Genomic DNA, 26,116 nt, shown 5'->3' with positions numbered 1-26,116 from the left:
CTTGAAGCTATTGACTTACTTACTCCTGAGTTTAAGGAGAATGGAATGTTTCATTTCCTCATAGAACATCCTGTTCTTTTACCCTCCTGTGTCTTAATGAGTTTTCGTCCATGATGGATGATCTTATCTGGTAGGAAGGACATCCAGACACAACAGTGAAAGGTAACCTGTATTAAATGAAAATATCCTAGAGAAGACAAAGACGTTCAAGAAGCAAATTGATAGAAAAAGTAAAGCAAAACTATGAGCAAATCACTATGTACGATCTCTGAAATGATCAGCAATAAAAAATTGACATTCAAATATAAAATGTAGCTAATTATCAATCAGGCATATCATGAGTGATGGGCAGCCGATAAAGTAGTCCACTAATTTTTTTTTTTTAATTTTTATTTTTTTATTTTTTATTTTTTATTTTTGGTTTTTCGAGACAGGGTTTCTCTGTGTAGCTTTGCGCCTTTCCTGGAACTCACTTGGTAGCCCAGGTTGGCCTCGAACTCACAGAGATCCTCCTGCCTCTGCCTCCCGAGTGCTGGGATTAAAGGCGTGCGCCACCACCGCCCGGCTAGTCCACTAATTTTAAAGGTGAGATGTTGCTGCTTAAAAATCAGTGTGAAGCAAGACCACATGAGAACAGGAAGAAGCAAAGTGCTAGAGAGGCCCAGAGAAATCCACAAAGATACCCCCACAAAAGACTGCAGGCAGTGGTCGAGAGACAGCCCAAACTGCCAAACACCCTAGTTGTCGTGCTAGAAACCCCATCCAATGACTGTGGGAACTGGATGCAGAGATCCATGGCTAGGCCCCGGTGGAGCTCAGGGAGTTCAATTAGTGAGAAAGAGGAGGGTTTATATGAGCAAGAATTGTTGAGACCAAGGTTGGATAAAGCACAGGGACAAATAGCCAAACGAATGGAAACACATGAACTATGAAGCAATGGCTGAGGGGCCCCAACTGGATCAGGCCTTCTGAATGGGTGAGACAGTTGATTGGCTTGATCTGTTAGGGAGGCATCCAGGCAGTGGGACCGGGTCCTGTGCTCATTGCATGAGTTAGCTGTTTGAAACCTGTGGCTTATTCAGGGTCGCTTGGCTAGGCCTGGGAGGAGGGGACTGAACTTGCCTGGACTGAGTCTACCAGGTTGATCTCAGTCCTTCGGGGAGGCTTTGTCCTGGAGAAGGTGGGAATGGGGGGTGGACTGGGGAGAAGGGGAGGAGGGTGGGAGGGGGGAGAACAAGGGAATCCATAGCTGATATGTAGAACTGAATTGTATTGTAAAATTAAATTAAATTAAATTAAAAAATTTACTGGCAATAACTCTAGCACTTGATCTTAGATGTATAGCCAAAAGACAGAATATTCTACTATAGAGATACTTGTTTATCCAAGTTCTCAGGAAATGGAAAAGGCCTAGATAGCCATCAATTGATGAATAGATAACAAAACATAGTTTATTTTCACAGTGGAATATTACTTAGATACTAAGAAAATTTAAATTGTGAAATTCAAAGGTAAAAAAATGAATCTGGAAACACTCATTCTAAGTCAGGTATCCAAGACCTGGAAGGACAAACATCCTGGATTTTCTCTCATCTGTGGATGTTAATGTTGAGTCTTTATATACATATGTTTAATTTGGTATACCCATAAAAGTTAGTAAATTGCTAAACAATGTGAAGGATCTTTCAAGAGAGGGAGATACAATGTCTTAATATAAAGGGTTAACATTGAATTATGGAACAGGAAGGGATAATTTGTTGTTGGTTGGGAGGACAGGGTAGAAGAGTAAAGCAGAGATTAAAAAAAAGACTAATGACTTTTTAAACCAGTCATATAGAAACCTACAGTTGTAGAAGTTTCCTAAAATCTATCTATCTATCTATCTATCTATCTATCTATCTATCTATCTATCTATCTATCTATCTATATCCACACAAAGCGTAAAAATTGAGCTATCCTACAACAAGGCAGCAATGCCCCTACAAGACAATAGAGGGTGACTAATAAAAAGTCTGGTGCCAGGAATAAGATACTTCCTTAGGACTGTGGCCAGTGAGATCCCATAGACCCCAAACACTCAACTATTGCCATTTCTTTTGTTCACCCCCAAGAACTTGACAGTAAGTCCCTATTGCTGAAGATAGCACATACTTTGGTCATGAAACATGGAAAAAGCAAGCTGATATGACCAGTATGTTTTATTCCCTACTGGCTGGATTTTACAATGCTGGAAGGTATAATGGAGGTTACCAAAGGAGAAAACAAATCATTAGTCTTACATCCAATCCAATCCCATTTTGTGCAATAACAACTTGCCTGGCAAGACACTCATGCCCACTTGGTGCAGTAGTGGCATGAATGTTCTGTGAGTAACCAACCAGTTTCTGATTGGATTTAATTCCTGTTTCACAAGATGAAATACATATCTGAAACCATTATTGAGCTAAAGAGATCAAAAACCTTAGAGGAGAACTTACTCTTCTTAAGCCAACTTCTGATGCATCTCTCAGCCTTCATCTGAGAAGCTTCTGTTTGTAGTAGATGATAGACCTATAACAGGCCAAGGTGTGGCGAGCAAGGAACCCAGAATTTATGGCCCTAAAGGGAACATATTTATCGCATCTCTTCATCTAAAATCTCAGGGATCACTATAGAAGAGGGAGGGAGGAAAAGCATAAGAGCCAGAAGCAGTGGGTGATCACAAGAAAACAATACCATCTGTACAAAGCAGGGAAGCTTCAACACAAAATCATATCTGAAGTTTCAACATGCACAAGACTTGTACCATCCTAAACCTTACCAAATTCTAGCATGGAGAAGGGAGTTAGATATGAATCTCCATTCCTTACCATGGAAATATTGGCAAATCTTAGCTGCTGGGAAAGGAATGGCCAATTTTTGAAAAATGTAGCTCCTGATAAGCCCACTATGGTCCACTAGAAGACCACACATTCAATAATATTTAGACCGTACCTATTTGTCTTGAAGAACAAAAGTAAAATTTTTTTTTTTTTTTTTGGTTTTTCGAGACAGGGTTTCTCTGTGTAGCTTTGCGCCTTTCCTGGGACTCACTTGGTATCCCAGGCTGGCCTCGAACTCACAGAGATCCACCTGGCTCTGCCTCCCGAGTGCTGGGATTAAAGGCGTGCGCCACCACCGCCCGGCTTGTATTAGGTCTTTTAAAGTTTTGTACAGTATGTTTTGATTATATTCACTCTCCCTCCCAAACTCTGACCAGATCCATACCTTCCATTTCTTCCCACTTAAAATTTTACTTTTGAGCCGGGCGTTGGTGGCGCACGCCTTTAATCCCAGCACTCGGGAGGCAGAGGCAGGCGGATCTCTGTGAGTTCGAGGCCAGCCTGGGCTATCAAGTGAGCTCCAGGAAAGGCGCAAAGCTACACAGAGAAACCCTGTCTCGAAAAACCAAGAAAAAAAAAAAAAGACCTAATAAAATAAATATAAAATGTTTTTCAATAACTATAGTACTCTTTCTAAGCATAAGCTCATTCATTTGGTAAGGTTTTAAACATGCATATGCATGTGAGTTGCTGACATTTTAGAACCCTGTTAATATCAGATAAGAACCGTTGCATGAGCTAGCTTTTTGGAGCCCACTACCTGTGGCGGGACACCTTGCACAGTCTTGATGCAGGGGCTTGGACTTGTCTCAGCTGAATGTGCTGGGCTCTGCTGACTCCCTGTGGGAGGCCTTACTTTGTTAGAAGAGGGAATGGGGGGTGGGTTGTGGGGAGAAGGCTGGGGAGTGGGAGGAGGGAAAAGAGGGGATCTATGTATGTGTGTAAAATGAATAAAAAAATTCTTAATGATAAAAAATAAAAACAGATAAGAACTGTTAAATACAATTTTAATTGGTCTCATTGGGCACTGAAATTTTGAAATATGACTAGTAAAAATTGAGATGTGCTATACATACATACACACACACACACACACACACACACATATATATATATAATCAAACTTAGAAAGGACAATAAAGAAATATAAAATATATCATCAGTGTTGCATGTTGTTTAAATATTAAAGAACAACTGTTTGGATACATTTTAATGTTGTTTTCTTTGAAATTTTGTTTCAAATTTATTCCTAACCTTGAGTTTCTTTCTGTTCCTTGGGGAGATAATTATCAATGACAATGATACAAAAGAAACACCCCTGCATTTGCTTTTTATTTCATTGTGTTATCTATTCTAATAATATATTCATCTTCATGCAATATTCAATTAACTCTGAATTAAATATATTGTTGCCTGGACACACATACAACAGGAATATGTGAAATATATCAGTGATGATTTAGTGAGGTTACAAGAAATTCCAGTAATTTTGTCTTATAAAGTCTGTGATTTTTTTGCAAGCCATCCAAGTGTTTATATTATTTTCCTTTGACTACCCATATTAAGAATCTTCAACTGAGCCGGGTGGTGGTGGCACACGCCTCTAATCCCAGCACTCGGGAGGCAGAGGCAGGCGGATCTCTGTGAGTTCGAGGCCTGGGCTACCAAGTGAGCTCCAGGAAAGGCGCAAAACTACACAGAGAAACCCTGTCTCGAAAAACCAAAAAAAAAAAAAAAAAGAATCTTCAACTGAGTTCTAAACAAGACAATTTGTACCTTAAAATTGTAATTATAGATGCTAAATTATAACTTCATTGCTGGTAATATCTCATTTGTAGAAGAAAGAATGACATGAGAAACAAATAGATTTTTAAACAGATTCTATGCGGATGCTACTATCTGTGTACCAAGGCTCTGAATGGAGGTAGGCTCCTTACACTGGGATGCCAGCTTCAAAGCATTAAGCTCAGCGTGTCAAGGTGAACCTCTATTGTTGGCTAGAGGTGCACCAGAGCAAGCTGTTCCTGCCTGACATACTATTATTTCCCCATATTTACATCAAATTAATTCACTTTATCTCTGTACAAACAAGAAAACACAAGAGAAGTTATAATCTAAAATTTGTACTGTATGAGAAAATTTAGCAAAAAGAAAATCTGTGAAGTATTCCCAGCAAAAAATTATTTTTCTAAACTTAGTATTTGTCCTTTTTATAACTCTGCAGATTCCTGAGGATTGCCCTTACTGTTTTGCCATCCTTAGCTTCTTGAGGTCTATAGTTACATCATTCCCATTTTGAAGAAAAGATACTCATTATGAGTGCAGCAAAATCATCCCCTTTAAACAGCCAAGAAGGGGAGCATTTCACTGACTGCTGCTCTCTCAAAAATATTAAACACAAGCTGGTAGGGGCTATGCAGTAAACTGAGTCCAAGTTTTGTGAGTGAAATTCATTGGGAATGCATTATAAGGCTTAAAAGCGAAATGAACAGATTTTCTGCCTATGGTTCTGGAATGTACTAGAAAAGAGAAGTTCCAAAATGTTTTGAATATCTGCTGTATTTCTAGAATTAGCATAAAATTTACCAAAACAATAACTTTGAAAAATATTCAGGTTTTTTATTTGAAGATTGAATTACTTCATTTTTAGGAAAGAAATTCATAATTTCTGTAGTTTATTATGATGATCATTGACATAATTTCAACTTTGAACATTTTGAAAAGACTTTTGAGAAGGAAAATACCATGGTGTAGGAACCATCAAGCACTGAGTGTGCCCAATCTGTTGAAGTCATGGTTTGTCTAGCAGCAGGAGGTACTACAAAGCACTGCTTCTCTGCTCTCGTAATGTTCCTGATTCCATAATGTGGCTCCCAGTGCCTAGAGTTCTCTGTGGAGGATCACCAAGCCTTAAAACTTGATCAAACTTCAAAATTAAGGCTGGTGTTTGCTGAATGAAGATAAGTTTTGAATCTGGATAAAGTCAGAAGTTCTTTTGTCACATTTACTTTCATATTTTATTATGAATAATTACCCTGGTTATTATTTTATAGATGATGTTGAATAATTGTAGAACAAAGGAAAATATAATTGATATAATGTTTGTGAAAAGATGATGATATAGACAAGCTGAGGTAAAAGAAACCATTGTTTCTTACTTCATGCAATGGTTTTATAAATGACTATTAGAAAATTGCTGGTTAATAAAAATATATTAAATAATTTCTCCATTTTATCACAAGTCATTAAAGAATATATTGTAATTATGTTTTTTTGGTGTTGTTTGACTATTTTCTGTTTCTTAGACTATTTTGATTCCTATGTTCTCCACTGGATGATTTTCATAACAGATATTACTTCAATTTGTACATATCAGTAAGCTAAATGAAAGTTGTGGGCGAGTGGGTAAAGACACTTACTGGCAAGCTTGCTTTCCTGAGTTTGACCCCCAAGTCACACATGGCGGAAGGGAAAAAATGACAACCAGAGGTTGTAGTGTGTTCCAGGGAATGTGCATGTTCATGTGCACACAGGTGAGGGCACATGCATACACACAAACGCACACACAGGCACACAGTAAGTAAAAATAATTTTTGGTGCATGGTATTTATTCAGTGTGTTGGTACTTTAACTGTTTTGGGGCAAGCAAATTCTTTACCCACTTCAAATAAGTTTCTGTTTGGTTAAGAACTAAAGAACCAGTCCTATTAATATCACTAAGTTATCAGACCATAGGTTCTAGGATATCTTTGTGTGAACATGAAAGCTCAGATTTCCAGCAGCTTCTTAACACAGGAGAATCCATTTAGCCCTTTTTTCCCTTTCATTTCATACAATTATTGATGTATTATTTAATGACAGCACATTCCTAATGCATTTGTTGATAAATAGGATACTAGCTTTGCTCTCTGTAGGACTAAGGTGCTCTGTCTTTTCTTCATTAAGTTGTCAGGGTAGCTGTGCTCAATCACGAGTACATCCTGCACATTAATGTACAACAATGATTAGTGATGGAAGAGTACGCTGGAGAGTGTTTCAATTTCGAAACTTCCTGGTTTTAGGTTTTACTTAATTGTTCTACAATTGATGTGCATGTAGGGATGCAGGGATGTCATTGATCTCCATCCTCCAGCTGCCTCATTTACTGTCTGGCATTAGAGTAGGGATTCACGCTGGTGCATTAACTCTCTCAGGCCAGCAGAAATTTTAGGTGAATTATGACAGAGAGGTTGCTATGTTTTAGTTTTCTTTACTATGCCTTTGGTGACGAGAGTCAGAGCTGATGTTACAGCCTAACATTCTTGATCTATTATTCTATCTATATGTGTCAGAATCATGATATATTGAATTCAGAACAGAACAGCAGCTTCTCTTCACACAGCCCGATTCAGGAAGGCATAAATTGCAGTGTGGAGAACCTAATGATTTTGTGACATCATAAAGCTAATGACGTCTCTGGAGATGAGGAGCAATGAGGCTTGACCCACAAAGCACACGGCTATCATGATTCTGTTAACTGAGCGTTAGGTAAGTGACAAAGCCTATGTGGGTCTCAATCTCTTTACTCTTTCTGGATTGATAATGATTTTGGTGAAAGAAAAATTAGAATAGTAATTATTAAACTTTCACTTTTGATTTTTTTTGCTTCAGAAAAAAGTGTCATTTGATCTGAAAAATGACATCTTGATAATATTGTTTTTATAAATGGAGATGAGTAAGTTTTAACTAAAATACTGATTTTGCTCAGTGTTAACCTCTAAGATATTCTTATTCAATGAATAGGCAATCACTGAGAAAGTTTGAGGCTGAATCCACCACAGTAAAAATAAACTGAAACTGAAAAAAGCTCAGGTTTTATATATTTATTTGTTATTTTCTTGAAGTAGAGTACTTTGTAAAAATTTTACTTCTTTCCATCATATTCCCATGAACAGGAGGAAGACAAGACCCTGTTTGTTTGCAAGTTATGCACTAGCCTTCTCTTCTACTTGGTCAAGAAAGGCTCCTGGGATCCTATTATCCTACTGAGGACATATTTATTACTACATATGATACTTATGAAAGGTTTCAAAGGTGTAACATTTACTTCACTATTGTTTTAGATTGCCAATACATTTTAGGAAGTGAAATATACAAATTTTGGAAATAATTTATTTGAAATACAACTCTAAATTTATTATTCAAATCATCTTTATTTTTATTGTGCAACTTAGAGATAAAATCTTAGTAGAGTATTTGAATATTTTTAAAATTGGATGTATTATGAAGCCCTCGATGTAAGCCTGTGTGTTGCTAAGACAAATATATTTGGCTTGAGGCATAGTTGTGTAAGTATTTTATAAACTAATGACACTAACAGAGCACTTCCATAAGAAGAAAAAGGATAATAGCACATGTAGTAGTTATTAAAATATACAAAATGTGACCTAAAAGAGTTTCTTCAAGTTACTGACTTGCGAAGGATGCCCATGTGTTTGCTTTGGCACACAATCTCATCAATGCTTGTATGAAGTAGGACTATACTCTTCACTAAGGTGCCGCTCATCATTTCTGCAAGGGGAAACCACAAGTCCAAACAATAGTTGTTGTTTGAGTGGGACTTTGGCTATCCCTCCCTTTTTCATTTTTTCTGAGCATGAAAATTACCCTGAACTCTGGAGTTAAGGATTAAGATTAGTTGTTGTTTTCTGAATAAACAAAGTATTTAATATGGACACCCTGTGTAATTCTGAGAACTGCTGAAATAACTTTCTAAAATTATTTCAATAGAAAAAGATCACTCAATAAAAAGTGAAATTTAACTTAGTATAAAATGAATTTTTCTCTATATTTGTAAATTTCTGTTTATTTGGGTTTAAGAATATTCCACATTTTACTTTTTCTGGATGCATCATCACATTTTATGAGGATAAATACTTCTCCTTACTGTCACTCCATGCATGATTACACTAGTATCCAAAGAGACTTTCTGAGTTTCTCACTAGAAGACATTTTAATTTATTTTTTTAAACCTAGTTAGAATTTGTAGTGGAGTCCTTTATCTTTATTAAAAAGCCCTTTTAAAATTGTAATTTTATAAACATACTGTTTCAAACTCAGTGATGTGTCAACCTAGATATTATCTCACCATGTCACAGCCGTGTCTGATCAAACATGAGGACTCTTTTGTCACAGGTATCTACACTACCATTATTTCAAAACTAAGAAAAAAGACATTCAGGTCAGAAAATTATTTTTAGTAGAAATAGCTCAATTTAACTTTATTAATTACTATAAATATATTTATAGTTTAATAAAATGAAATCCTCTTTATTGAAATACATAGTCTCCTTAGTTATACATGTTGCTCACTTCATAAGGAAAATAATCTTTGAGATTTGAATTTTAAATCATCTTTATTTTCAGTTTCTTAATGTTTTATTTACTTTTTTCTTCTTTGATGTGTATATGGAATTTGAACTGGTATTTTTTTCTATTGTCTCTTAAATCTTCTGACTTTCTTTTTCTTACTCTTTTTAGCTTATGTAAATATGTTTCATTAATTAAATCTGTTGATTTATACTTGATACTTTATGATGCTCAATTCAAGAGTCTACTTGATTCAGATGATTAGATTTCTAAAACAGTTTTAGAAAAGTGAATATATACCTAAACCATAACACTTAAACATGTCTGACCTTGTCATCCATTTCACATAACACTTAACAGCTAATTAAAACAACCCTTCATTGTGCTTTCTCAAATTTATGAGAATTTCCTCTTTAAATATCTATAGTATTGCTGCATAGTGCAGCCCATTTTTTTCATGTTTTTTTCTAATATATTTATAAATTTTAACACAAACCTGGATAAAATTGTACAATCTCTGAAGGGATGGCTAAGGTACATTTTTGAGTATTTGTAATATTTGAAATTTCTTCTGATTGATTGTATAGTGTAAGTTCTAAACACATTAAATGCTGATATCTTTGTAAGGAATTTTTAATTAGTTTTATGTCCATGGATATTCTTTAGAACATTATGACCAGGCATATCTTATGATCTCTAAACATCATTTTTTCAATGTCAACTATAAAGGTTAATATTGATACAAGAACTTTATGTATTTATTTTTTAGCATCCTGTTTTTTAGGACTAAATATCCCTTGGATAATTTCTGTTCTGAGCAATTCAAATATTACATGACTCTCTACACCAAGGTGATTTCTTCTTGCTCTAATGACAACTACTTTCAGACTAATCAAGACTCAATTAAGAAGCTTTAATGGGTAGACACACAGACTTCTGATATTGCTTTCATTCATGATGTAACTTTTCTAACAGAACAAAGTCACAGATCTACAAAAATTTATGAAAAAAATATGAAAGTTTTCATTTAATGAGTATTGCCCACATTAAATAATGATTGTGTTTAATTGCAGAAGAGAAGAATCTGAGATATTCTGTGCAACTAGAGACTCAATTAAATATCTTCAGTTTCTAAGCACCACAGCTGCTTTAAAGCATACACTTTTAAAACAGCGTCATGCTTGAAGGCTTCACTAGTTTTCAGTTATTGAGTTACTGTCCCATTTAATCATTCTTTGTGGTAGAAACTGTCCACTAGGAAGCCTCTATTATTTCATTTTGAATAAGAAGAGATAAAATAATCTACTCTAGATGACTCTACTGACAAGTTTTATAATGAAAATTTAAGACTGCATTGTCCTTTAAACCAACCATCTTCAGCAAACTACCTTCTTTCCACAAATCTTTTCAAAGTAAAGTATGACTAGTGTGTTGGTTAATTTGTGTTAACTTGACACAAAGTGGAGTGCCCTGAGAAGAAGGAAACTCAGTTGAGGAATTGCCTCCATCTGATTAGCCTATGGGCACCTCTGTGGGCCATTATTTTTTTCATAATTGCTGGTTAATGTAGGGAACCCCATTCCAATACTGGAGGTGCTAGACCTTGATGTAGCTGAATGTTTTCCTGTGTCCAGCCTGGCTCGTGGTCAGGACAAATCTTTCTCATCCTCTGGTCCTGCTGTCACTTGGACCCAAGTGAAAATACAGAGGCTTTTATTATTTACAAATTGTGTGGCTATTAGCTCAAGCTTATTACTGACTAGCTCTTACACTTAAACTCAGCCTATTCTGTTAATATATATGTTGTCACTTGTTCCATTGCTTTACCTGTGTGCCATTACATGTTGCTCCCTGGACAGCAGGCTGCCATCTCCTGACTCAGGCTTCCTCTTCCCAGAATTCTCCTTGTCTGCTTATCCCACCTATACTTCTTGCCTGGCTACTGGTCAATCAGTGTTTCATTAAACCAGTATACAAAAGCATTATCCCACAGCATCTAGGCAAGTGGGCCTGGGGTATGAAAGAATAGTAGACGAGCATGTCCGAGGAAGCTAGCCGGTCAGCAGCATCTTTTGGATATCTCTGCTTCAATTCTTGCCTCCAGATTCCTGCCAGAGCTCCTGCCCTGGTTTTCTCTATCAATGACTGTAATCTGCAAAGTAAACCCTTTCCAAGTTGCTTCTGGTCAGTGTTTTATCATAGTATCTGAAAGCGAACTAGGACAACCAATGGTGAATTTTATGTTTATATTCACGGTTTGATATCACAGAGAATTCAAATCACCTCTATTTTTGAAAAAAATTTGTGGAATATGCTTTGACAAATTTCTATATCACTGACTGACATCAATTAAATTTATACACATATGTAAGTATATATGTATTGAATATAAAAAATATTTGGAAAAAATATCTACTGTCATTTTGATTTGTGGAACATTGTTAAAATTTGACACTTTGATTATATCATTAACTAACCCTAAAATATTTTCAGTTATGAGAAACATAATCAGATAAATTTAAACAACTGTATTGCCATCAAGTTTTTTAAATGACAATAACCAACTCAAAACCTTCCTATGAAGTAATCTTCCCTAGCTCAATAAGACTGTAGTTGCTGTTTCTCATGATGAGCCTTTGGCAAGGTAAGTACATCTTTTTCATTCATACGTTCATTCATTAATTGTTTTTATTGATTGTGGAAAAATAGTTCTCAAAAGCAGTGAAGTGAAAATGCGTATGGGAACTTAATAACTGTCTTTTTCTCAGTAATTGACAAAATATGGTAGTTCTGAAGGCACTTACAGAGGATACAGGATTATGGGATTGTAGCTCAGGTATTTCAAGCAAAATTTATTTTGCAAAAAATGATTTAATTGTTTTGCTAGCATTTCCCATTCTTTGCTGTTTTCTAGTCCAGTTAGGGTGCTAAAAGTACATGTAAATTTAGGATTTTATGAATTAATAATTAATAAATTTTCAATAGTTTCTAAGAGCTTTATTTTTAAATGCATATATGCTTTATGGTTCAAACTTTAGCATTATTTTACCCAATGATTCTCATTTAGGATATGAATACTAAGTATAATTTTTTATCTTTCTCTATATCTAGCATAAAACATAATAGTTGGAAAGTATATAATATGTAGTTAAGGTTGTATTACTATTGTGTATAGATGAAAATGTTTAGTTTACAAATACAGAATTATTGTTAAACTCTATAAAAGATCTTGTAATCAGTTCTGTTTTTAGGGTTGTGAACTTTCAAGTTTGTGTGTATGTGTGTGTGTGTGTTTTAAGATAAATTTTAACTATTCATATATTTAATCATTATAACACAGAGAAAATATATTTATTTTCAGTTTATTGCTTCTAATTCTAGAATTAGGTTACTAAAATGTGACAAAATGTAAACTGGATTTTATAGTTATATGCTGAATTCTGACATATACACAGCACTGGATTTTTGTTGTACATATTGAAAGCTTAAAGGTTTTGCTGTTTTAAAAGGCAAAGAGGTATTTCTGAAGGCTGATAAGTGTTTCCCATCACAAATGAATGAACTATGAAGAAAAATATGTGGAAGTCATTTCTTGGGAAAAGTAAACATATGAATGGCTAATTATGGGAGAATTCAGTGTATTAATAGTTGTATGTATGTAGAAGATCTCATTGTATAGATAATAACCGGCTGTAGATGTGTCTCATTAAAGTTCAGTGACAACTTTTATTAAGAGAGTTATTGGTTTTTCTCTGTGCACTAGAATAATGTTTAAAATCTGGAGATTGACTTGGATCTGAGCAATGGTAAATAATGTCAAGCTCGCTGAGTCCCTAGCAATGAATGTCAGCCTGATCTTATTTGAAAGCTCATTAAAGATCTGAGAGACAGAGTAAATACTGTACTAATGATAGTCTGACAAGGACTCCGATTGGCAGGTAATGAAACACCACTAAAAATGGTCACTGCTTGAAACTGCCTTGGATGACCAGAATCTTGGCAAGGAGTTAAAGCACAAGTTGGTTTTCACATGGAGACAGAAGGGAAATCAAACCAAAAAGCATGAATCCCACGTGAAAAAAGGCAGCTTGAAAATAGGTGAGAGTGAATATTCATCAGGAACACTGCATACTCAGTCTCTAGCAGAATAATCCCATGGATATTGCAGAATTACATTCTAGAGTTGAAAAAGTTAAGAGCTGAAATTACATAGACAGAGTAAATATCTATTTCAGAATCTTCATGAATGTTTCTGTATTTAATACATTTGAAATAGCAGTAAGATGGTCCTTTGGAGACTAAACATTAAGTTTTCTTATTAATATCATCTAATTTCAAGAAATGGTTTTGAAAAGTGGCAACAAGGGAAGAAATTGAAATGATAAAAAAGAACCCAACAAAACAAAACAAAACAAAAAATGCCCAGAAGAATAGAAATGGGTTAGGAGAGAAAGGAACTGGCCTCACATCTTTGGGAAAGAGAAAAATGGCTTACGGAAATTATCTGTCTGAAGTGAGAGAAGAAAAACTAAACATTGAAGAAGAAGCCTAGTAAATCATGAAAAAGGAGGCAGAACATGATGGCAACAGGAGCATTTATGGATGAACTCATCTGAAAATAAACTTTACTACACAAAATCTTCCTGGAACACAAACTTCAGTTTCCAGTTGTACTTTAAGCTCCTGGAATTTTCTTAGCTCTGCCGAGTTAAATAATTCTTTAACAGAAAAATGAGATAACCCAACACCCTACACATTCTCTAAGGTAAGCAAAGTCTATTGACAGCCTTACTATGCTCGTCTGGACACAAGTCTGTGGGATCAGGTCCACTAATTTACACACTATCCAAGCAGACACTGGGGACACATTATAACTCAAGTTTTCTTGTTGGAGTGGCAGAAACTTTAAAGCAGTACTTTGGCTGGTAGAGGAGTCTATATTTCATCTTTTTATTTAAGACTTAGCAAATATGAGCAAACAAGAGATTTTACTCCACAAGTTTAATGAAAATATATTTTTAGATGATAGTTAGACATTTTATGAGTCAATGTTAAAAACTATCCAAAATCCTGAGAATTAATGGAGCTTAAGGTGGATATTTAATGATGCCAATGGATTGACAATAAATGGAAATCATAAATACCAGGAGGAAAGCAGAAGCAAATGGGATGGAAAACGTGGGAGCTATGTTTCTCATTTGGTGTCATTAAAGCTCTTAGATCTCATATTTAATTTATTGGGGAAATTTTGATGAGTGCCACTTGGAGGCACTCTTACACTACTCTATATTTTATATTCTCAAAGTGTTATTGCCAAATGAAATTTCCAATTTTATTTTCCTTTTTGAATTCTAATAATCACTTATGGATGGGTAATTAACACTGGGCAATTTAAACTTTGACATTATTCAAATTTATCACCTTATACTGTTTACTGTTGTAAATAATTCCATGTTCACCCAATAAACCTCATTCATGTCTACAAGACAAGAAAAACCAGTTTTAAGAAATTACCTAAAATGCTTCCAGGGAATAGTTCAGTTTATAAACTATGCCTAAACTTCAAATTTTGAATTTTCATAATTTTTAAAGAATTAGTTATTAAATTTACTGTTATTGAAGGCAGAACATGCCTTTGACAATCTTAAATGAGACCTTCTCACCAAACAATTTTGAAAATTCTTATGACACATAGAAAGTTAATAGGACTGTTTAAAAGTATCCTTTAGAATGTAGCTTGTATAGTACTGTAAACTAACAGTGAACAGCCTCACATGAAGTGAACAGCAGAGCTTTTTTTAAAGTAAGTTCTAAATGGAAAGACCCATGTTCCACAAAATGCACAGATTTTGTTCTTTTTTGTGTGTTTTTAAATATATAAAATTTCTTACTATACATGTAAAGTTGGGTGTTTCATACTTTTATTTTTCTACAATATTCTAAATATATTGAATTTTCTGTGCATAAAAACATGCATTCACCTCATTTTCCTTTACTCTGAAACAATAATAAATAGAAAATACTGTTTGTGCTGGCTAGTTTTATGTAGACTGGATACAAGCTAAAGTCATCTGAGAAGAGGGAGCCTCAATTAAGAAAAGCTTATAGGGCATTTTCTTAATTAGCGATTGATGTGAGAGGGCCCAGCCCATTATGGATGTCACCCATGGGCTAATAGTGCTGGGTTCTATGAGAACACAGGCTGAACAAGTCATAGGGAGAATTCCAGTAATCAGTGTTCCTCCATGGCCTCTGAATCAGCTCCTGTCTCCAGATTCTTGTTGTATTTGAAAACCTGTCCTGACTTCCTTAGATAATGAACTATGGTGTGAAAGTATGAACCAAATAAGTCCTTTCCCCCACAACCTGTTTTTCTGGTCCTGCTGCTTCATTATAATAGTAATCCTGGCTAAGAGAATATGTGAAGTACAAATTATTGGTCTTGCTCCTAAATGTGGTGATATATTGTGTACCCTAATAAAATTTACCTGAAGTTCAGAGGACAGAACAAGCCACTAGATTAAACAGAGAGGCCAGGCAGTGGTGGTACATACATTTAATCCTAGCACTCAGGAAGCAGATATTGGTCTAGATCTCTGTGAGTTCAAAGACACCCTGGACTATATGAAATTGACTCAGTTTAGGAGATAAACAGAGCCAGGCAGTGGTGGCACGCATCTTTAATTCCAGTACTTGAGATCTCATGCCTTTGCTTGGAAAGTCACATGCCTTTAATCCTAGCAATAAGAAGGAAGTGATACGGTGGGCAGAGAAAGGTATATAAGGTGTGAGGAGAGAGGAGCTAAAGGCTTTTAGGCTGAGAAACCCCATTCAGCTAGTGCTTATAGACTGAGTTTTTTTCAGGCTGAGGAGTCCTAGAGGTAAGACGTAGCTTGTTCCTTTGTCTCTCTGATCTTCAGGCAAATTTTATTAGGATACACAAAATATCACCACATTGCATGAATTATTTTTACTGTGAATAGCATTATGGTCATTGTAACATTCAAACTATAATATGAAAACATTGCTTTTAAAAACTATTTATAAAACTTTTGATATTATAATTACATCACTTACCCTGGCGCTTTACTCCCTTAAATCCCTCCCAAATACCTCTCTTTGCTCTTTTTGAAATTCATGTCCCTTTTTTACCAACACTACTCCTAACACACACACACACACACACACACACACACACACAAACACACACGCGCACACACACACACACACGAATGCCCCCCCAAGTATGAATGTATTTGCGCACACACACATATTTAGATATATGTATGTTCTAAATACATAAGTACAACCTGTTCAGTCTGTATAATGCTATTTGCATGTATGTTTTCCGATTGGAGATTAATGTGCTCTTCCCTGGGGAAGCCCATTTCTTCCACTCCCAGCATTCCTTAGTTTCCTATAGTTCTTTGTGTGGGGTTGGGGTCATGTGGTCTTTCCCCCATCCACATTGTTGTCCCCATTCAGTTCACAATTAGGCGGACATGTTGGTGACACTATAGGCATAGCCTCTGGCATTTCTAGGAAGCACAATCTCACAACACATTTCCTGGTCCTTTGGCTCTTACAGTCTTCCTGCTCCTTCTTTTGCAATGATCAGTGGGCCTTGGGTACCTGAGATGATTTTAGATATAACCACTGTGACTGGGCTCCACAATGCTGCATTTTACTTGGTTGTGGTTTTCTGTTGTGGTCTCTGTCTTTGTGTTGCGAAGAGAAGTGTTGTTGATGAGGGGCGAAGACCACACTTACTGTGGGTGTAAGAACAAATATTTAGAGTGTAGTTAGGGATTATACTGTTTTAGGAACATGGTAAGTGCTGGTTCTCTTTATAAGATCCATGACTCCACTAGCTCTAGGCTGGGTTTCCAGGACCAGGCACAATTTAATCCTTGTTGAGCAAGTATTGTTGGTTGTGCCACAGTATGTGTCCCACTGTTACACCTTAGGGTTATTATGTTATGCAGTCTTTTGTTATGCTGCTTTTTATCAGCACTTTATCAGCCATTAATGGATAAAATCAATTGAAACAATATTTTTTGAGAATTTGCATATATGGTAACTAGTTACATGTTGAAACACTAATGAAAAATTTTTGAATTTTTGTTGGTCTTGTGACATACTGAAAGGAATAGATAATTTGGGTAGTAGCAGGTTGCCTGAAACCTCCTCACTGACCTTACTTGTAGATCAGTTATTTTCTCACCATGGTTTTTTGGGCTCTGGCTCATCATTCATTCTTTAATCATTCATCCTTGCAATGATGATTTATCTTGAAGCTCTTAGCAACTAAAACATTAATTTTTTTCAGTACCACAGTGCTTGCTTTGTCCCATTTTTACATATAATGAAACACTTTCTACAACTTAACTAAGAACCTGATAGATTTGAACAGCAAGTGTAAACTGTAATTTTGTGTGTGTGTGTGTGTGTGTGTGTGTGTGTGTGTGTGTGTGTGTATCCTTTTATTGGTTGTAGTTAATATATCATAGATTATATACATCTGGGAAAAAGTGCAAAGTCAATTTATTTAAATTTATATGTGAACTCTTGTTCTACATAGTCATCAAAATGTATTTTCCTCAGTGAGGTAATAGAAATTTATATTTAGAACAGATAAAGTCAATACAGGGTTAGGTTTTAATTATGGAATATATTTAACTCACTGGTTTTGTAATGAGATTTATTATGCAATAAAACTTCTACAATTTTTTCAAATAAACTACTGTTTGTAAAGTTAAAAATCAATTTTTTAATATATCACAAAGCAAAGTACTTCTCTAAAGTCACAATTTACTAGGCTCTTTAGCTTTTCTATTTCTGTAGATTTTAGGTGCTTTGAAAGGTATCTAGTTTACTGCTATGTCTGCCTCTTGAGGTCCACTGACAAGATCCACACTGAGTGAGCAGCCAGTGTGTATCTACACATGCACAGGAGTAACTCAGTAATTGAAAATCCATTTAATTTCACTCAAAGACAATAGTCAGAAAATGCAACCTGTTGAGCAAGTTGTAACAGTGAATGCATCCCTGTGCAACTGAGTGTTCTCAACACAAACAAAAACGTGTTCAAGTAGTCTTGAGGCTACTAAGGGAATGGTGCTGCCTCCCTGATGCTGGAGAGTAGGGCATTTGCTGAAGCAGGATGTTTGTGTGCCAACTGACCTTAGCTCAGCAGCAATAGCATGCCAAAGTCTCTGACAACAGTTTCCTCATTCCTGAAGAATGAATGACCACACATTCACTCCACTCCAATGCTGGGATAACCTACTAAGATTAGCTGGACATGCCCTTGTTTTCCCTGAATATAATAAACGTGCTGACTGTCCAGATACCGGGGCATCACCCTCTGAGCACACAGCGCACCTCATCTCACCTTTAATTGCGTCTGTCTTCCTTAGTTTCCAATCACTCTGAATCACATTTCCAGGCCCCAGCCTTGCAGGTAGGCACTACCTTAACTGAAATCTCCTCCTGTGCAGTTCTTCACCATACAATTTCCCACCTAATATTAAAAATACATGAAAAGTTCTCTAACTCATTCCATCTCTATCTGCTAAATTGTTAACGGATTTTAATAACTGGAAAACCATATTGTTAGATGGAGTAGGAAATATGAGAGACCGATATTCCCATCTTGTGGACATGGAGCAGAAAGTTTGACTGACTCACTAACCAATTCCATTCAATAGATAACAGAATGGGTGCCAATTTCTGAGCCAAGGAGAACTTTTGTTGTGTGCTCATCTCAGCGTTGTCAAATTAAAATTCCATCAGAACATTGAAATTGGCCGACCTTGCTCTAATTTAAGAGACAGGGTGGGAAGAACTGCCCTTTCCTCTGTGCTTGTACCGTCTCCACTTGCCCCTGTTTCTGCACTGTGGATGAAGAAATCAGTAAACATGCTGTCAGCTGCAGCAAATCATCAAAATCCAAGTGATTTTGCTATCTCTCTCTCTCTCTCTCTCTCTCTCTCTCTCTCTCTCTCTCTCTCTCTCTCCCTCTGTCATATGTATCTCTGAATTCAAGTGAAACAACGGGAATGAAACTATGACCAGAGACTTTCTTGGAATACAAAGGGTATTCCAAAGTCACAAAGCAGAGTTCCTCTTTTCTTTAAATATCAGAAGGCTTTTCACACTATGATATTTTGATCTGTACAAAAGAACGATGAATTTTGTTACTAATTCCATTCTTGATTTTACCACTCCTTCAATAGGCTGAGGTTGTGCATAATGCCTTCATTTGTTAAAAAGGTATCAACTGGCATAGGTAGACACATGCTCTGTGCAGTTGCAAAGAAAGCAACACATTAGGGACAGCAGAAGGGATGAGAAGTAGCAATGTGTTTTTCAACACATTTTTATTTGCAAGACTGTCAATATTGCCTTTATTTGGAAACTATTGTGGGATTGGAAATAAATAGCATTTGAAACCACATAGATGTGGGGTAACATCACTATTTCAATGCAGATTTTGTAAGTTCCTGAACCTCTGAGCCAAGGAAGTTATTTATAAATACGGTTAACATGAATATTAAATAATACCGTGTAAGCATCATTCTTTGAACAAGGTTTCCACATTTTCCTTGTTGCCTTTTTTTCTAGATCATCAATAGTTTTCATAGAAAATTATTATGTTCATAGAATTTTGATTGTGATTTAAGTGTTATTTATAATGAATATCAGATATTGAACCTGACCCTGATCCCAACATCATGTACCCACACATGAATATAGATGAGTGTTTCTTTAGACAAATGGAGAATATAAGACAGTAAATTCCTGATCAGAGCATCCCTATGAAAAGGTAATCACTGTAAGACAGAACAAGAGTACACCAAAAAAATGTGGTACAGAGTTGGATACACAAAGGATTCAATTCATGGATTTGAATTTTCTGTGTTTAAGTTCAAGCAAGAATAGTGAAAGTAATTTAAACTGCATGGAACCTCCTCAATTTTCCACAATAAAGAGAAGGGGTAGGCTATATAATAATCTATATTAAGAGTGCAAAAGCTAAAACATATTAACTTGATGTTTAAAACATATAAGCTTTGAAGTGAATGAAAATTTTATGATTTATGTTTTCTATGAACATAGTATAAAGAAAAAATTAAAAAAAGACATTCATTAAAAATTAGAGGATTAGCTTGAAGTTCACACCTGTTAATGTGTCTGACTTGACCCATAAAGCTAATTTTCTAGTTCTGAAACCAAAAAATTAAAAATCAAATGAGTTCCATTTTGTCAAGCAATCGCTGATTACATTTGATTTGGTTCCTCCTACTGTCTCCTTCAAGTTCTTTTCTGCGATGTTGGCAGAAATGTTATTATGAAGCATGAATGTTTCCAGACTCCAAAAGCAGCAGAGAACAACTATTGATGAACACTGTCTGTACCATTACTCCTCCCCATGTCTTTGTAGTCAGATGGGAGAGGAATTTGGGAAGTAGATTATGGACAGTAGTTAAAAGCAACTCCCATCCAAAGTTTGGAAAAATCATGTCACAATTTTCCAGCTTTCTCTTCCCCTGAGGCACCAATAGACGAGGCTTCCTACTGGATGGTAGAGAATAAACCTTAAGCTGTCTCAATTCCTTGGTCCTATATCTTGTCAACATTTGCCCTGGTCTACAACAAATTTTAAACAAAGGATGACTAAACCATTGTTTGGCTAAACCACAGAAACTCTGGAATTGTTGGTTAATAGTGTTCCAAATAGGTACTGATAATTCTTATCCCAGTTATAAATATGCTGACCACATTCTTGTACAATTTACCCTCTTTTATGCAGCTAGAAATTCATAAGTAAGATCAAACTGTACTTGTGGTGAATTAAAGTCAGTTACAAAACTGGGAATATTTGTGTAATGAATGAGCTGCAGGAAAAGATTAGGCTTTTGGTGGACTGCTCGTCTCTAGTAACTACACAATTATTAAGGAGTTGCACTGAAAGAAATTCAAGATTAGAATAGTCCACAGGACAAATCCCACTGTTCATGAGTTTCCTGTTTTATTGTGTGTGCATGTGCAAACAGGTATACACGTGTGTGTGTGTGTGTGTGTGTGTGTGTGTGTGTGTGTGTGTGTAAGCACCTGAGACCAACCTATAGTGCTGTTCTTGAAGAGTCTTCCACTTTGTTTTTAAAAGAAGTCTCCCACTGTGTTGGAGGCATGTCAGTTATGCTATGCTGGCTGGCAGTAAGTTGGAGGGTTTCTGTTACTCTTTGCCTTCCCGTGCCCAGATTTTTATATGTGTGTTTTTATTGATGCCTACATCAAATTCAGATTCTACTGCTTGCACGGCAAGTACTTTGCCAACTGAACTGTATTTTAAGTCCCTTTCTCTATTTTAGGTATTTTTTTTTCATTTCTTAGGATTGTGAGAGCAGTAGTTACAGAAAATTTACCCTGCTTGGCTTCCCTTCTTCAGAAGGCTCTTTGGAATAAAGCATACTTAAGTGGAGTAGGTGAATCACAGGAACCTACCGGTTTTTCCTCCCCAAAGGACAAATGGATTCATAGCTTCATTTCAGATTTTAATGTCCTTCCTAGAATTATTGTAATAAAAAGCTTTGGCTGCTGCTTGGAGCATATATGAGCAGTACTATCATGTTCTAAACATGTTTGCACAGAGTTTGCACAGCTTTATCTGATGAGGTGGGAGCATGTGTGGGTTGAAAGCCTCCTCTCCCCAGTCCTGTTTAGGCACTACTGTGTATCTTAAAAAAAAATGAACCTTAAAATTCAACAGAATTGATTTGGTTTAACTAGTCTGTGATTCATTTGAAATGATTACAGTCTAGCTTCAAGTTTGGCCTGTATGTACAATGTAAGAATAGTTACTGGCCACAAAAGTCAAAGCAGTGGGAAATCTTTATTTCCTGCAGCTTTCTGAGGCCTTAGTTTATGATCTTCTCTCCTAGAAGGATTTCCCACATACATTTTCACTTGCTCATAAGTCACCTAATGAATTTATGGTTGAGATTTCACTGGTGGCTCGTAGTAACTTTGTCAGTCAACTAGTGGGACTTAAAACATTTTCTTGTTAAAATGATTCAGCAGTGGTAGACTCATGAGCTTCTCCATTAGTCAAAATGCCATTTGCTCTAATAAAAAAAGCTGTGGCTTCCAGGTTACTCTCTGACAATTTAGACTTGGACTGCAATCTCAGCATTTGCACATTAATGACAAAATGCATGATCAGGATTAGTCTATAGTGAGTATAATAAAAACCATATAATAATAAAAATATACAACATAATAGATGTTCCAAACTATTCCAAATGAATTAAAAGCATTCACCCTCTAACAGTTAAAAATAACTGTATAGTAAAAACTTTGATGGGATTTCCAGATTTCAAATTTAGTACTTGAAAGATCTATATCCTTTATGAACATATTTTTAGCAAGCTTACCAGTGGTTATCTTGGAGAAAGTATGGTCAATCTCAGAGCAAGAGTTCAATATATGAAAGCAGGTATCACATGGCTCCCATGTGTGTAATACATCTATTGAAATCCATGAGCTACAAATAGCATCACACCAAACTCAAAACTGCTTAAGTAAATAAATACTACTTCATATAGTAAGAGTCCTGAGTAGGAGTTTCTAGATTTCATTGTATCCACAGCATTATGGAACCTTCAAATGGTCAATTATTTTTTCTGTTTAGGGATCCTCATTTTTCCAGGCATTGCTAAGTATGTCCATGTCTAATCAATTTCACAGGGTTATTGAATTTCTGTTCATTTTAAATTTTCTATCACTTACAATAGTTAAGCATAATGATTATAGTGTTAATTGAATTTAACACTTTTACAGGGGTAATTTTAAAATCTTGGAGTAGTATGAGTTTGTAGGTAAGAACATCTGTATCTAAAAATTAGCCTTTTAGTCTCTTTTCTTACTAAGAAAATATCTTCAGCAATTCTTCTTTTCCAAACATTAAAATGCCACAGGGGACAAAACAGGTGACAAACACTCTGAATGGTATATGACCATAAAGTCATTAGAGGATATTTTCAAGAGAGTAACTGTAAGCAATTGCATAAAACATCTTTCCTAGGTCCATTAGGTAGAGGGGCAGAGCTGGTATTCTATCTAGTCTTTAGACTCTGGGTCTAGGGCTGAAAACTGATGGCTAAAAAAATCTGACCTTTCATTAACAGTGATTGAAAATCATGACTGATAGAAATCTGCCTCAGAGAATGACATTATTATTATTATTATTATTATTATTATTATTATTATTATTAATCTACAAATCCAGCTTGAATCATCTGAGTCTTGTGTCCTAAGTGTATGGTGTCTTCAGGAGTAGGAGCCTACCATTAAACCCTGAGAAGCAATAACAGTCAACACTGTTTTGGGAGTTACTTGGACTACTCTGACCAATCGTTTGAAAGGGGGTTTCTTATGCTAGGTACTAGAAGTTTTGTTTATCTATGGTTCTTTTGGGGTGCATTGTCAGCCCAAGTGACTTAATTCCCTTTAAGATGTGTGTGTGTGTGTGTGTGTGTGTGTGTTCTGTATAATTTTAGATAAATACAAGATAATATGATCCCTTGATGTTTTATCAAACAACAGTGGCTTGGTCCTTTGCACCTCTTTCTTCTTTGGTTCTGACCTCCATCCCTCCTTCCCAGTCAGAGTCTGCTTTGTCTTTTGTTGTTCTGTCTCCCACTTCATATCATCTGTAACCTGCTATTCCCCTCCCAGTCCCTCACTCCCTGCACCTATAGTTTCTTTTTGCTTTCCTAATTTTTGTGGTTACTCCACATTGCACACTCATATCTGAGGATTAGGAACTAGGAACAGGAGTTGAAAGAGAACATATGTTTGTTTGTTTGTTTTTTTCTTTCAGTCTTGGCCATCTCAGTCACTATAATCTTTTTTAGATCCATCCATTTACCTGCCAATTTTATAGTTTTAACTTACTTTACAGATAAATCATTTTCCATTGCATATGTGGATCACTTTTTCACTATCTATTCATCCATTGAAAGACATTTAGGCTGTTTCTATTTTCTGGATATTGTGAATAAGTTAAAATGAGTCTTACTATACAATTATCTATGGAGTAGGATTTCAAGTCCTTTTGGCATATGTCAAGAAGTGATACAGCAGATTCATATGGCAGGATTCTTTTTAGATTTTTGAGGATTTTCTGCATTGATTTCTAGAGTGGCACTACAAATTTGCATTTTCATCAATAGTGAAAAAGGGTTCCCCTCTCCCAAAATCTCTCCAGCATTTACTGCTAGTTATTTTCTTGATATTAGACATTCTGACTGGGATAAGAAGAAACATCAAAGTTGTATATATTTGCATTTCTTCAGTTGCTGAAGATGAACATTTTTGAAATATTTCTTAGCCATCTTTATTTACTCTACTTAGAACTCTGTTTAGATATCTATAGATGAATTTCTAAACAGTCTTACTAAATTAAAAACAAAACAAAACAAAACAAAACATGGAGCCAGATAAAGGCATTAAAGCCTGAGAGAGATCAGAGGAATAGTAACAGCCACAAGCTAACCTCATCTCACTGATACCTCAGCTTCCAAATGTGAGTTATTTCCTGTCTAACCAAGCCTATATGTCTTGCTGTTCTGCCATCTGATTTGTTCTCTCTGTCCAGCTACATCACTTCCTCTTCCTGCCCAGCTCTGTCATTTCCCATCGATATAGACCTCCAGACCTCCATGGTTAACTATTGTTGGAATTTAAAGCATGTGTCACCACACCTGGCTCTGTTTCCAGTGTGGCCTTGAACTCACAGAGATCCAGACAGATCCCTGCCTGCCAAGTGATAGGATTAATGGGTGCTACTATTGTCTGACTCCTATGTTTACTAGGCTGGTCTTTTCCTCTGATGCTCAGGTAAATTTTATTGGGAGACACAGTATATTGGGGGGGGGGGGACACAATACATCACCGCAAATCTCTAGTTCATTTATTGTTTTTAAAATTCAGTCATATTTTTTGACTATCCTATTTTTTTTCTTTCTTTACTTTTTTTTGAGTTCTTTGTATATTGTGGATATTAATTTTCTATCAGATGTATAGCTGGGAAAATTCTTCCTCATTTTATGTACTTTTTGTCACTCAGTTCAGAGTTCCCTCAGTTGTACAGAAGCTTTTTAGTTTTATGGTGTCCCAGTTATTGATTGTTGGCCTTAATTCCTTGGTAAGTGGAGTCCTGTTCATTCAAAGCCCATTCCTACACTGCTGTGGGATGGTTTGTATGTCAAATTGCTCTGATTAGTCAATAAATAAAACACTGATTGGCCAGTGGCTAGGCAGGAGGTAGGTGGGACAAGGAGAGAGAAGAATTCTGGGAAGCGGAAGGCTGAGGCAGAGAGACACTGCCAGCTGCCGCCATGACCAGCAACATGTGAAGACACCAGTAAGCCACCAGCCACGTGGCAAGGTATAGATTTATGGAAATGGATTAATTTAAGCTATAAGAACAGTTAGCAAGAAGCCTGCCACGGCCATACAGTTTGTAAGCAAAATAAGTCTCTGTGTTTACTTGGTTGGGTCTGAGCGGCTATGGGACTGGTGGGTGACAGAGATTTGTCCTAACTGTGGGCAAGGCAGGAGAACTCTAGCTACACTACACTTATATCTTGTAGGGTACTATCTATATATTTTTTTATCCTTTTTAGCATTTCATGTTTCAAGTTGACATTATTGCTCAACTTGGAGATAAATTTTGCCCAGGTGGGTAGATACAGGTCTAATTTCATTCTTTTGCAAGTGGTCATGTAGTTTTCCTAGAACCAGTTTTTTGAGTATGCTGTCCTTTCTCCAATGTATCATATGCAAATAGGGATAGTTTAACTTAATTTTTTTATGTCCCTTTAATATTCTTCTCTTGC

The sequence above is a fragment of the Peromyscus leucopus genome, chromosome 4 (assembly GCF_004664715.2).
Source record: "Peromyscus leucopus breed LL Stock chromosome 4, UCI_PerLeu_2.1, whole genome shotgun sequence".
In the NCBI taxonomy this organism is placed as follows: domain Eukaryota; kingdom Metazoa; phylum Chordata; class Mammalia; order Rodentia; family Cricetidae; genus Peromyscus; species Peromyscus leucopus.
Note: the sequence above shows the minus strand (reverse complement) of the source record.